Below are 14,232 nucleotides of genomic sequence, written 5' to 3'. Positions count from 1 at the left end.
GTGTACAGGGCTGTGTGTAGCTATGGAAGTGTCTGTGGTGTCTGGGTTGGGGCAGGGTATCTGTGGGTTGTGGGGAGGGTGCAGATGGGTGAGGGGCTTCCAAGAGCCCTCTATCTCCACCCTCTCAAGTCCAGTTCGATCTCCATCCAGCGCACCTTCCTGCCAGCATCCTCACTATGCTTTAGCACAAGGAGGGAGCCCCCATCTGCCACGACTAACAAACTGACAGTCTCTTGTTTCCCTCTTAGAGACTTCCCAGGGTCACCCCAGGGCTGAGGCAGCTGACAAGCTCCTGCTGCCACTAAGAGCAGGGGGGGGTGTGGGCCCCCCCCGCCTCTAGCACCCCTGAGGAGGAGGTACCACCTTCTGGATCCTCCAGGTGGGGGGTTGGTTAGCAAGTTCAGCCTCCCCTTTGCAGCTTGCATTACGTAACTCCACCAGCCCCTCTGTGTGGGTGAGGGAATAATGAAAACCCGGGCCCAGCCCGGGCTGCCTTCTCCATCTGGCGTCGCTGTGTGTGTGTGTTTCTCTCTGTGTATTCATGCATCGCCCTCGTGCTGTGTCATTTCTCTGCCGTGTGTGGCCTGTGTGCCGACTGGCTGAGTGCCTTTCAGCATCTTGCTGCTGGGTTCCGGTTTGCAGGGACAGCCATCTGAGACCACCATGCCCTTCCCTACAGGGGAGGTTTGGTCCACCCTCTCCTTCCATCCTTAACTCTTCCAGAGCTCCATTTCTTCTGGGGTCCCACCGACCCCAGGGTGCTCATTGTTTAGCTAGAAGCACAGACAGCTGGGACCTCCAGAACTCTCGTGAGTGTCCAGGTTTGGTATTGGGCTCTGCATGTCAGTGAAAGGAGGGACTCAAAGGCAAGCTCTTGGGGAGGCCAGACCTCCCATGCTCACTTCCCCCAGACACTGGCTTAGGCTAGAATTTACCAAGGGACAGAGACTAGACTAGATCTTCGGTGTATTTTATTTAAGAAAAAAGAAAACAGAAATAAAGCAACAAGCCACACCCTGCAGCTGCTCTCAGCATTTCCTGAGCCACTTTCAGCTTGCCTTCTCTTTCTCAGATGCTTTCTAGAAGCAGTAAGGGGTCTTGGCTGGTGCATGGGAAAGTGGGGTGCTGTGTCCCTCTTAGATCTTTGTCCTAGAAAGGAAACTTGATCTTTGGAAGGAATTAGGAAGAGGCTTGGCTATGGAGATACAAGAATATTCACTGAATGCTGAGAGACAGAAACAGAGAGACAGAGAGAGTATAGCACCCACAACAGGATCTTCGAGCCACGAGCCACCCCTAGACGCAGCCAGCTGAGATTATGGGCACATATGTGCCTGGTGTACTCAGGGAGGTCTCTGGATATGAACCCAGGACCTTCCCATGTGTTAGGCTTGCACAGTGTCCCGTTTTAGCACTAAACTACTGGCCAGCCTCCTTGTCAATCAAAATATTAACAAATTCACAACACTTAATCTTTCTCCGTTTCCTTCCCAAAGAACATCCCCATCTACTGTTATATTTTTCATCATTCTGACCAAGGTTAAGTTCAATTGTTCCCATTTTTACAGATGAATAAATGGAGTTGCCACAGGGACAATATCTGGTTTCCATGAGCTTCCTGAGGGATAGCTGGCTGGCCTATTGCAGAGAGAAGAGTTTAAGATCCTTCCTGATTCTATCAATGTGTTTCTGGATGAGTTCTTTATTTTCTCTGAACCTCAGTTTCCTTATCTGTAAAATAAGGTCATTCGTAACAACCACATCGCTAGATAAGTGGAATGATTAGATGAAATAGCAAATTTAAGAAACTTAGTAATAGCAGAGCGCAAGCTCTGAAGAAGTGGTTTCCTGTTACTGTTATGAAATTTGTAATGATTTGGGAATCCTGGCTTTCAATCCAGTGCATCATCTACTCTATCATGGTCCCGCCAAAGATATCTCATGAACCATCAAGAAGGCAGCCCTGGGAACCAGCAGTTAGCGTAATGGCTATGTCGCTGGACTCCCATGTAGTCGACCACGGTTCGCGTCCCGGACCTGGTGGCTTAAAACTCACGCCGGGCACGTGTGTGTGCGTGCTCAACATCCCGAGAGGAGAATGGAGGAGAAGGGATTGCTGTGTGGCCATCCCCCCTGGGGGGGTGATTTCTCGCTTTCTGTCTCTATGTCTCTCTCTGTCTGTCTGGCGAGCGCATGCGCCCTATAGCGAAAACCTCTCCAAAAAAATGAATTAATGAATTAATGAATTAAAAAAAAGAAGGCAGCCTTTCCCTTAAAATTACACTAAGGAAGCTCACACTGGTCACATGGTGAGCACAGTCTACAGAGGATGGGTGCTGGGCAGAATCGTTTGCCAACTCAGCCTTCACACTTCAAAGCTGGGATTTTAAACAAATCACATATGCATGCATGCCAGAGTACATGCCATGGAAACAATACTTGGACTCGAACCTCATTCTAGTAGTTCAGTGGTTTGGGGTATATTTATTTCATTTACCTTGCTGCGAGGAAATTAGCAGCTGACTATCGAGGACAACTGCCAATGAGGAGGAGGGAGCCAAAATAGGCCAGCGTCTGCTACTATTTCCTCGCTGTGTGACCTTGGGCCAGCCACTCCCAACCCGGGCGTCATTTCTGCAACTCAAGGAATGGGAACAGCAGCAGTTTCCAGGGATGGAGTTTACCACACATTCAGCATGGTGCTGCGCTCTCTGCATGAGTGTCTTACTGACTCCTTACAGCCACCATATGAAGTCATGTTTCTGTCCCCATGTTACAGACAGATGAGGCGCCTCAGGTTCAGAGGACAAAATCAAGGACAGTCCTGGGTCTAAGCAAGTGGATTCAGAGCACTCTCCACTGTCAATCATAATCCTGATAACAATCCCTCGACATCATGCCTTCTTCTTTTTCCTTTCCAGAGCACATCTCCATACTTTCCAGCCTGCCCTGATTTGGGTCCCTCTCAATTGCTCCCATTTTGCAGATGAGAGTAAGTTGCTACAGCTGCTTAGGCCCTTGTTTGTCCACATGTGGCTTTCTAGTTTTAGCCCTGGGAGTCAAAGAATGTTAGGAGAAAGATGAGCCATTGAGATAATCTATTCTGGCTACCCCACTAAAAAATGAGGAACTAGGGGGCTGACAGGTGGCATGGTGGTTAAGACTCTAGACTCCCAAACGGCTGACTGCAGTTTGAATTGCAGAGCTGGTGTCTTGGTTTCTCACTTTCCCTTTCTCTCTCTCTCTGGTCAAATTAAAAAAATAATAATAATGATAATAAAATTAAATTAAATTAGATGAGGAACGACAGGCCTGGAGAATCGGAAGGTTCATTCAACATGGACCAGTTATAACTGGGACACAGGAGATGGGAGAACTGTGCTATCCAAGATGGCAGCCTCATACCACTAGGCCCCTCTGGCTGGTCCAGTTGCGATGTGTTGTAAGAGTGAAATACACACTGGATTTCAAAGACTAGTATGAGAAAAAGAACATAGAACATCTCAACAATTTTTCAGATATTGATTACACGTTGAAAAGATGCTATTAGGAATATATTGGGTTAAGCAAAATTATTATGAAAATTTCCCCAGTTGCTCTTTATTATTTCTTAAAGTTCGTGCATTTATTTAGCATTAATTTATTATTTATTATTCATGCATTTATTGAGTGAGAGAGACAAAGAGACAGGGAGATAGCACCCACAACAGGGTCTTTTTCTTTCTTTCTTTTTTTTTGGAGAGGTTTTTGCTATAGGGCGCGTGCGCTCGCCAGACAGACAGAGACAGAGAGACAGAAAGTGAGAAATCACCCCCAAGGGGGGATGGCCACACCGCAATCCCTTCTCCTCCGTTATCCTCTTGGGATCTTGGGCACGCACGCACACGTGCCCGGTGTGAGTTCAAGCCACCGGGTCCGGGACTCGAACCACAGTCAACCACGTGGGAGTCCAGCGACATAGCCATTACGCTAACTGCTGGTTCCCAAAAGGGTCTTGATGCCACAATACACCCCCAGCCTTAGTCAGCCCCAGATCATGAGCACACATGTGTCCAGCATACTCAGGGAGTTCTCTGGATGCAAACTCAAAACCTTCCCACGTGGGTCAGCTCTGAAGAGCATCAATGTCACTGCACTGCTGTCCAGTCCCTACTCTTCAATGTGACTACCATTTAAGTTGAAAATTACACACGTGGCTCATGGTAGCACAGGTCTAAACTGCAATCATTGCTTTTCCATATATCCTACCTACCCTCAGGCCCCTCAAGAATTTATTGATAATTTAGCCAGGCAGGAGATACTTCTTAAAATTTTACTGTTTAACAACAACAGAGAAATAACAAGGAGAGTTTGCAAATATCTAGCTACTTTTTGAGGTTGACCACTGGATGCAGAGAGGTGTGATAAGGGTAGAGGGGAAGAGAGAAAATCCACCTGCAATGATGAGAAGACACAGGCCACACTAGTATGTCAGTTGAGCTAACAGTCTCGTATCCCACATTCTGCCTTTGGAGCATCAGTTGAAATTTGACCATCTGTACAATGAAATTGCCATTAAAAATAACGAGGCAGATCTCAACTTACAGACAATACATACCATTAGGTGAAAAAAGAAAGGTACAGGGAACCAGCAGTTAGCGTAATGGCTATGTCGCTGGACTCCCACGTAGTCGACCGCGGTTCGCGTCCCGGACCCGGTGGCTTAAAACTCACGCCGGGCGCGTGTGCGTGCGTGCCCAAGATCCCGAGAGGAGAATGGAGGAGAAGGGATTGTGGCATGACCATCCCCCCTGGGGGGTGATTTCTCGCTTTCTGTCTCTATGTCTCTCTCTGTCTGTCTGGCGAGCGCACGCGCCCTACAGTGAAAATCTCTCAAAAAAAAAAAAAAAAGAAAGGTACGAATGGGTAGATCCTTTACTTGTAGGTGCAGAGATTATTCTGGAAGCAATGAACATCAGCAGTTGCATCTTACAAGGAACACCAGAAGTCAGAAGTAGGAGTGATAGGTATTTTGCATTGAATACCTTTATTTTCCTATCTGAATAGTATGTAAATTTCCATTGCATGTGTAGCACCTTTTAAATGAACAATACTGAAGAAAATAAAACCCAGCCTGTGAACTCGTAGCTGTTTTCAATTTAGACACCCACAAAATCTCAGATGAAGTTCCAGCCCTATTTCCCATCCCCCCAATCTGATTTAAAAACGAATTCCAAGTCTTCCCAGGCTTAAAAAAACAAAATACTTCCACCCCCAACACAAACAAAAGACTGAAAGGATAAATCCAACTGTGCTCTTCTTAAAACACACATACACACACATACACACAAAACGATAACAAAGCGACCAACTTCCTTATCTCTCTCAAACTGCTAATTTGTAGCCTTTCTCCAGAGAGATCACCAGCCAGGAATCAAGTTGAAGTGCTTTCTCCCACGCCAGTAAGTCACGGCTGCAAACCTGTCAACCCCCCACAAATAACGGGGCTACAGAAGCACACTGTGCCTTGGGGAATCCCAAGAGCACCCTGCTCTCAAGAGTCTCCCTAGCCATGCTGCAGGTTCCTCACTGCAGTTTTCCATCATAACGATCCTCCTAGATCTGATGCCCAGACCCTAGGGTTGGGAACAGGCTCATCTCTGAGTTAAGGGCTCAAGCACTAATGATTGTGGATAATTTGACAGTATGGCTTGTTGCTGAGGACTCGGAACACCCACAGTCTTGCACATTGCTGCTTGGTACAGGATTTGTGAACCAATCTCGAAATGAAAATACTTATACCTTCAGCCTGAAGACTCACATTTTAGAACTTTGTCCTACGGATTAACATCCTTAGGTGCGTGTACATGTACACATGCACACAGACACACTCACGCACTCTTTCTTGCACAGTTGCTCAGAATATCAAAGATTGGGAAAATCTAAGTGCTCATCAACAGCAGACTTAATTAAGTAAACTGGTGTGATTTTCAAGCTGCCAGGTCTGAGAATCAAATCCCAGTCAGCAATATGAGAATCCAGCACCTTAACCCCCATGACACCTGTTAGGCCCCTCTCTCTCTCTTAAAGAATTATTTAATTTTATTTATTATTATTATCATTCAATTTGACCAAAGAGAGCCAGAGAGAGAGAGAGAGAGAGAGAAAGCAAGCAAGCCATCAGGTCTGGGATTTGAACCACGGTCGGCCATATAGGAGTCTAGTGCCTTAAACACCACGCCATCTGCTGGCCCCATCTCTCTCTCTCTCTCTCTAAGTTTATTTATTCCATCCATGAGCAAGAGAGACAGTATTTCCAATAGGGTACTCATGCCACAGTCCATTTCCGACTTCAGCCAACCCCAGAGCATGGGCATCTAAGTGCTTAGCAGGTTCAGGGAGGAAATTCACAGGGTCCTTGATTTGACAATAATGCTCATCTCAGAATATGAGCTGCAGCCTTCTAGGTAGCTGCATTTTCTAGCTATTGGGTTGTCGGAAAAGTCATGACCCATTTTTGCATAGGAAAAAATACATCATGACTTTTCCAACAATCCAATAGTTACACTATTTCTTGGTCATTCAAAGTAAACCCAAGCAATCAAGAATTACCTTCATCTCCCTTCCTGGAGGACCACATTCAAATATTTTCTGCATCTCAGGACCAGTACCTGAAGATACCATACAGGTAAGGGGAGAGGAGAAAAGGCTAACATTCTAGTCACTTGTCATGGTAACTGTTTAAACAAAATGTCACAATTATGATAAAAAGCACATGCCAGGCTCATGTTCATGCATCCCCAAAATCTTGAAAGGAGGATAGAGTTCTCGAGAAGCGATTCCAGAGTGGTCATCTCCCATGGGAGGATGATTTCTCACTCTCTCTCCCTTCCTCTCTCATTTTCTCTATCTGGAGAGCATGTGTACCCAATAACAAAAACTTAATAATTTTTAAAAAAGCTGAACATCCTTATTTGTGCACCATGAATGATAATATAGCTTTTAAAATAATAATTAAAAAATACCCAGAATACAAATAAAGATCATGGTATCAGAGACTTCTTCTACAATTTCTTCATTTATTCAGCTTTTCTTCTGTTCCCTCCCACCCCCCAAAAAGAGATCATCCAGATGAACTGTAAACTGGGTGCTCCTCTTAAAGACAGAGTGCATGTTCCTCTGGATTACTGTTGAGCTCTCAGCACAGCACGGGGACTGGCACACAGTAAGTGTTTAAGCAGTCAGAGCCTCTATTTCCAAGGCTATAGTTATTGAATGAAGCAGCTCATGTGGGAGGCCAGAGGGAGCAGTGGGGACTGCAGAGAACTGGGGAGCCCACGCCCTATTGCAGGACAGTTCTGGCCAGTGGCTGCCATGCAGGAAGGAGAAGCTGTATCACTTCACTTCTGTCAAACAGCTACATAATGACATAGCTCATTACAAATGTAAGAATGAATGAACAACACTTTACACGGGGAAAAAAAAAACTGACTTGGGTAAAGAAGAGTCAAATGGGCGATTTACTTTTATTTTACTTGCCAGAGGGTATATGCACCCACCAGAGAGGGACAGAGAGATAAGGAGAAGGAGAAAGTACCCCTCTATGGGGTATGGTCACATCACAATCTTCTTCTTTCATATCCACATTCTGTTGGGATATTCAACATACACACACAAGAGCCTGAAATGTTTTTCCAGCCTCCAGGGCCAAGATTTGAACCACGTAGTCAGCCATGTGGGGCCCAGCTCTCTTAACTTCTAGGCCATGGGGTCGACCCAAGTAGTGATGGGGGTGTTCTTAATGGCGTTTTAAAAATGATCGGTGATGGTCATGGTCCAGGACCTCACCACGCAAAATGTGGTCTATGGACTAACATTATCAACATCACCTAGAAGCTTGTTGGAAATGCAGAAATCTCAAGCTTCACCCCAGACCTAGGAAATAGCTTTTGTATTTTAAGAAGATCCCCAGGTAATTCACATTACAGTTTTGGCAACACTGGCCCAGTTTGCTTCTAAATACCTGTGTTATTTATTTCTTGCAGTGCCATGAAACTTCAAGCAGAATACTTAGATCTAGTGAGTGTCATAATACTTGGATGAACTCTATATAACTGCCACTATTCGACTATTCTGTGACCTACAAAAATGGCAATTTCAAATGAAATTTCAACTCAAACTATAACCTGTTCTGCCCAGAAGTGCTTCTGATCCTGGATATAACATGTTTTTAAAAGGCTTTGGGACTGACCCCACAGTAAAGCACTATGCAGAGGGAGCCAGATCCCACACGGCCAACTGAGGGTCAAACCCCAGCCATGGTGGCTTGAAAAACATGTTAGGCCTGTGTGCATGTCCAGGATCCCAATAGGATCAAGAATCAGATGAAAAAGTATTGTGATGTGACCAGGCCCTGTTGGGGGGGCAGTTCTCTCTCTGTGTGTGCACATACACATCCTTTTGTCATTATAAAGAGAAAGACTTTGGTTAGATTCTACAAACAACTGTCCATTCTGTGTGCATACAGATGAGTTTTGTTGGGTCAACACAGCTTAAAAATTTGTTTTCTGATTGGTTACCAACACTAAACTGTAAGTTTCACATGAAACACAGATTTCTGCTTTTCTAGGAGCATTGAAAGGTGCATTCCTACTGGACTTACGCTTTCAAATGTCAGCCAACAACTAGAGTGGGTGGTGGCACCCCCTTTACATGGGGCCTGGCTACTGGGTCCCTCTTGGCCCCATCAACCCTCCCTTACTTATTTGTTTCTGACCTGGAGTCTATAAGTATGTGATTGTGGGACCCCTGCTAGATAGTGAGATTTGGAGGTCACGCTAGAAGCTACTGAGCAAATAAGCACGAGGCGGTTAGTGATCTGAGTCTTGTCTCAGGTGCCTCCAGGTGACCCAGGAGGTGAGGGATACCTGCCTTCCTGAGCACTCGCAGCATCTCTCCCAGCTTATTCCTCGCGGCTGCTGCCCGATCCAGACCACATTTTCCTGGGTTAGGTCTCCTGAGAGTGGCCTCTAGTGGCTCCTTTTCTCACCTCACCGTGTGCACCAAAACCCTTCCTGGAGTGACACCTTTCTCTCTAAACTGGCCTTTTTCTTTTCCCCCTGTCTACTCATTCCAACAGGAGCTGAATGGGATCCAACCTTCCTCCATTTGGAAGGCAGACTCAGTCTCAGATCCTGCACACTTTCCTTAGTGACTCTGCCTTGGGGGTCACTTGAATTGGCTTGCTCTTGATCTCCTGTGGTACTGGTCCACCTGGTAAGCCCCTGGAAGGGAGCGCACCTTAGCACCAAGTGACGTATTCCCAACTGATTCAGCCTCACTCAACAGAGCTCTGCAAACTTCCTCCTCCCAGAATGAGATCACAGAAGAAAGAGAATAGTGCCACCACAAATAGGCTGATCTCACAAGAGGTGGGAGGGTCATAGTTAAGGTCAGAGGCACCGGATGCAAATCCTATCCATGCCATTTACTGGCCCAGGCCTGTAGCAACTCTGTCTGTTTTCTCATCTGTAAAACGAACAATAACAATCATGTCTATTTCACAGGGCACGCTTGTAGATTACACGGGGAAGAGACAGAGAAGTAAATAAAACGAACTGTAAAAAAGATAGGTTAATTTTTACATGATGTTGAGACCGGCAGTTGGCGTAATGGCTATGTCGCTGGACTGCCATGTAGTCGATCGTGGTTTGAGTCTTGGACCCGGTGGCTTAAACTGACACCAGGCGTATGTGCATGTGTGCCCAAGATCCTGAGAGGAGAATGGAGAAGGGATTGTAGTATAGCCATTCCCCCCCCCCAGGGGATGATTTCTCACTTTCTGACTCTCTTTCTCTCTCTTTCTGGCGAGCACACATGACCTATAGCAAAAACCTCCCCCCCCCAAAAAAAATTTACGTGATGTGAATTTTACCTCAAAAAAATAAAACAAAGGGCTATTTCCATGGCCCAGCAGTAATGCACTGCTCAAGAGAAGGTAGATCCCATATGGCAACCACAGTTCAAATCTCTGGACCAATCAGCTCGACGTGTACAAACACCTGGGATCTGTAGGAAGAGGATCGTGACATGCCCAGGCTCTGCAGAGGGTCTTCCCCTTCTCTCTCTTTTTCTCACAAGTGTACATGTATGTACTCTATTATGAATAAGAAAAAAATTTAAACATAAATAAAAAAAAATAAAGTGAAAAGAAAATGGGTACTACCAGTGGCGTATCGACCACATTTTGCAAAACCCATGCGTGTACCAGCCCGGCATGTAGCACAGTGCCTGGCCTTAGCCAGTGTTACTGTCACTGCCAGCAACGCACGAACTGCCAGCTCCCACTCGAGGTTCTTTCTGCAGCACTGTGCTGTTTCCACCAAAAATGTCTTTTCTTGACTTTAATCTACAACTCTCCTTAAAGGTCTGCAATGAAAGTCCAGAGTTTTTGGAATCCTACCACACTAGAATACCTTGCTTTGAAATTCAAAAACTTTTCTCACTTTGATAAGACTCGCTCACCTGGCTGGCATGGCAGAGCTGGCCACTGTTTCAGGTTGATGTGCTCAAAAAAACATGTCGTGGGCATTCAACAGACACTGCTGACTTGTGGACTGTAAACCGGAGCTACTGCAGCAGACTACGCCACAGTTCACCTCCTCAACAAACGGGTGCACTACTCACCCAGGACTCCACCCTCCAATTTGCTGGTTAAATCGCAATGCTCTGGCACTACTTGGTTTTCTAATGCCCACTCCCACTTCCTCACAGTACCTTGGTATGTACTTTAGTGTTTGAAATGAAAACATGAGCCTGATTTGTTCTGAGGAGCTTAAGGAAATCTGGAGACACTGCGGCACGTCCCAAATCAGAACAGCATCTTTGTGCTCAGCGCTGATGAACCATAGACCAGTAGGTTAGGCTTACCGATGATGATCAGTGAGCTTTTCTTTTTTCCACCTGATTGTTCTGTGTCTTCCAGCCCCAGATCCATTCTCTACCCTTCTCCACCTTATCTGGGCTTCAGGAGGAGGCTGAGATCTTGCTTTCTGGTTTCTCATTGGGTTCGGCCAATGTCAGATATAGATTGGAGATGAGAGACAGGGAGGAGGGAGAGGTCGGAGTATTTCTTCCTCTGCTCTCCATGGCATTGTATTCTGGTGAGGTCTGCATTGCTCTCTGAGAAGTTTCTCTTGGGACTCCCCATCCCTGCCAACTCCATCCAGGGCCAGGTCTTTACCTCCTCCTGCTCCTTCAGGCTTGGCAAGATAACCACTGCCCATGTCTAGTCCTTGGGTACCTTTCCCTACCATGCTGATGCCTTAAAGTGTTCACAAATTATTTCTCCATTAAATTATCAGGAGATTTCCAGCTGCAGATGCCTCTATTTCCTCCTTGGACCTGGGTGGTAAATCTTCACCTCCATTGTCTCTTGAGTGTAGGGATGAGAAACAACAGGAGCAACTCTGATGGTCAAGAGCATGGTATGTCTGAGTTGAATTATCGTAATCACCATCCTCTACTTACTGGTAAACTGAGGAAAGACCCAACATGAGAATTGCTAGTCCTAATAACCCTGTGAAGTGGTGTTAACCCCATGCTCTATGAGGTTTAGAGAGAGATGGAATAACTTACCCAAAGTTACAGGGTGAATGAGTGCCAGAGGCAGGATTTGAACCCAGTTTGCTTGGGCTCCTGAATATCCTGTCTCCTCTCCATCACCTCATGTCCAGAGAGGTCTAAAGTTTAAGAGTCAATGTCACGGTACTGCATGCTCTAGAAGTCAGAGCCCTGGGCCAGGGAGGAGGCTTGCTGATGCTAAGAAGGTCAGAGCTGCAGTTTTGAACAACCCTTTGGAGCTCAGACGCACTCAGGCACGCCCAGGCTACAAAGCCAGCTATGAGAAGACAACTTTGGAAGCTATTCCAGGGACAAACCTCAAGCTCGTTTGTCAATTCCTCAAGAGGCCCTGAGCCTGTTCTGCTGATGACAGAGGGAACTGTTGCCTGCTCACTGCTCAATGCCCCTGATGTGATGAGCACCGCGAAAGAGGGCTCGATTGGGATGCTAAACAGCCGTAAATGACATTGTCACCAGCCTTCATAAAGCACAGTGACTCACAGCCCTAATTAAAATGCTGAGGGGAAAATGTAAAGAAAGGCTGCCATGGAAAACACTGGCATTCTGCTAAACTGCAGGATTATTTCTTCCAGGAAAAGAGAGAAAGAAGGAGAAAGGAAGTTCCATTGGTTCACAAGTGTATGTACCTGTGTGTGCACGTGCACATGTATGTCTGAGGAGCAGGAATAGAGATGGGAGGCTGAATATTATTCTCCTAAGAAACTTGAGAGAATTTAACACAGAGGAAGAAAGTCTAACTAAAGCTCTTCTTGGGACCAGCAGTTTGTGTAATGGCTATGTCACTGAACTCCCATGTAGTTGACTGCGGTTTGAGTCTTGGACCCGGTGGCTTAAACTCATGCCGGGCACGTGTGTGTGCATGCCCAAGATCCTGAGAGGAGAATAGAGGAGAAGAGATTGCAGCGTAGCCATCTCCCCGGAGGGGAGATTTCTTGCTTTCTGTCTGTCTCTCTCTGTCTTTCTGGCAAGCTCACGTACCCTATGCGCACAGTCACCTTAGCAAAAACCCTCCAAAAAAAAAAAAAAAAAAAAAGCTATTTCTGCTTCTCAACACTTTAAAAAATATTTATTTAATTTTATCTATTATTATTATTATTTTAATTTGCTACATGGCATCTGTGCTCACCAGAGAGAGAGAAAGAGAGCAAGAAAGCAAGTCGCCAGATCTGGGACTCGAACTGTAGTTGGCCATGTGGGAGTCCGGAGCCTGAACCACCACTCCACCTGATGGCCCCTAGCCTCCCAACTTTTTATGAGGAAATATTTAAACACAGAAAATTTAAAAGACTAGGATGATGACACTCATAAACTTTCAACTAGAATTAACAACTGTTACCATTTACATATTTGTCTGTCTTGTCTGTCTCTATTGAACAATTTCCTTCTATCTATCTATCAATCATCTATTCACCTGTCTGTTTCTCTGACTTTATGATGAACATTTTAAACTAAGTTGTCAGGCCACCCTGCTGCATGGTAGTTATGGTAGCCAGATCCGACATGGTCAACTGTTCAAGTATTGGGTTGGTGGCTTGAAAAACATGGTGGGTGCTTGTGCATGCATGCCCAGAATCCTAAAGGAGTTGAGAGATGAAGGAGACAAATTATGGCATGACTATCCCCCAAAGGGGATGCTTTTTCGCTCCCCCCATGTCTCTCTCTGGTGAGCACACACACACTCTAGCAAATTGAAAAAATGTTTTTTTTAAGTTGCTAACATCATGATGTTTCTGTCCTAAATTAAAGCATGAATATCTTCAGAATACAGACAGCCTCCCACAAAAACCACAGTACCATTATTACACCTAAGAAAATTAACCATACTTGCAAAATTTTAATGTAGTACATTAAATTTATTTTTCAAATGATGACAACCTACCTAGTAAATCTAACCCCCACTGCTTAGGAGAAAGAAGCTGAATAGATAAACTGCCTCACAGAAATAGGCAGTTATGGGATTCTAGAGTCGATAGAATTTTGGTTTCACGAAGGCTGGCTCATCAGAATTGCAAGATGAAGTGCACAGGGCATGATGCTTGACTTAGACACCACTAGACAAGAAATCCAGTCTGATTATACCATACTGTTTTTAAAAAGAGCCCTCCTCAAAACTGTCTCCATATTGAAGCCAATGCCACCACACGTTTTCTCTGAAAATTGTAGCTCCCAATGAGTTCTTGCTATTTCTGAAATCCAAATGCACTCTCAAGAACCCAAAGATGTACAAAGACATATCATGCATTCATTCTGAAGTCAATTGAAAAAAAAAAAGTGTCCCCAAGAAGTCTTGGACATTAAAGGTTGCTATAGTGGAAATACCATTTATTGACGCATGGGAATTCTGCATGTTTGCTAAAAAGGTCATGAAAAAAAATATATCAAACCAAGAAACTCGTCTAAGTCCCCTTATTTTATACCATGCTCTGAGAAATAAAGGAATTTTATTTTAGTGACTGTCATGACATCAGGGGAGAAATGACAATGGAAGGTGTTTCCAGCTAAGACTGATCTTAATAAACTAGCACATAGATAGTATTGACTCTGCTCCTTACCTGAATTCTAGCACAGGAACATAATAGGTTTTCATTTTCTTTATTCAATATTTCAGAG

This window comes from Tupaia chinensis, unplaced genomic scaffold (genome assembly GCF_000334495.1).
Source record: "Tupaia chinensis unplaced genomic scaffold, TupChi_1.0 Scaffold000320_1, whole genome shotgun sequence".
Classification (NCBI taxonomy): Eukaryota; Metazoa; Chordata; class Mammalia; order Scandentia; family Tupaiidae; genus Tupaia; species Tupaia belangeri.
This window is presented reverse-complemented; position numbering follows the sequence as displayed.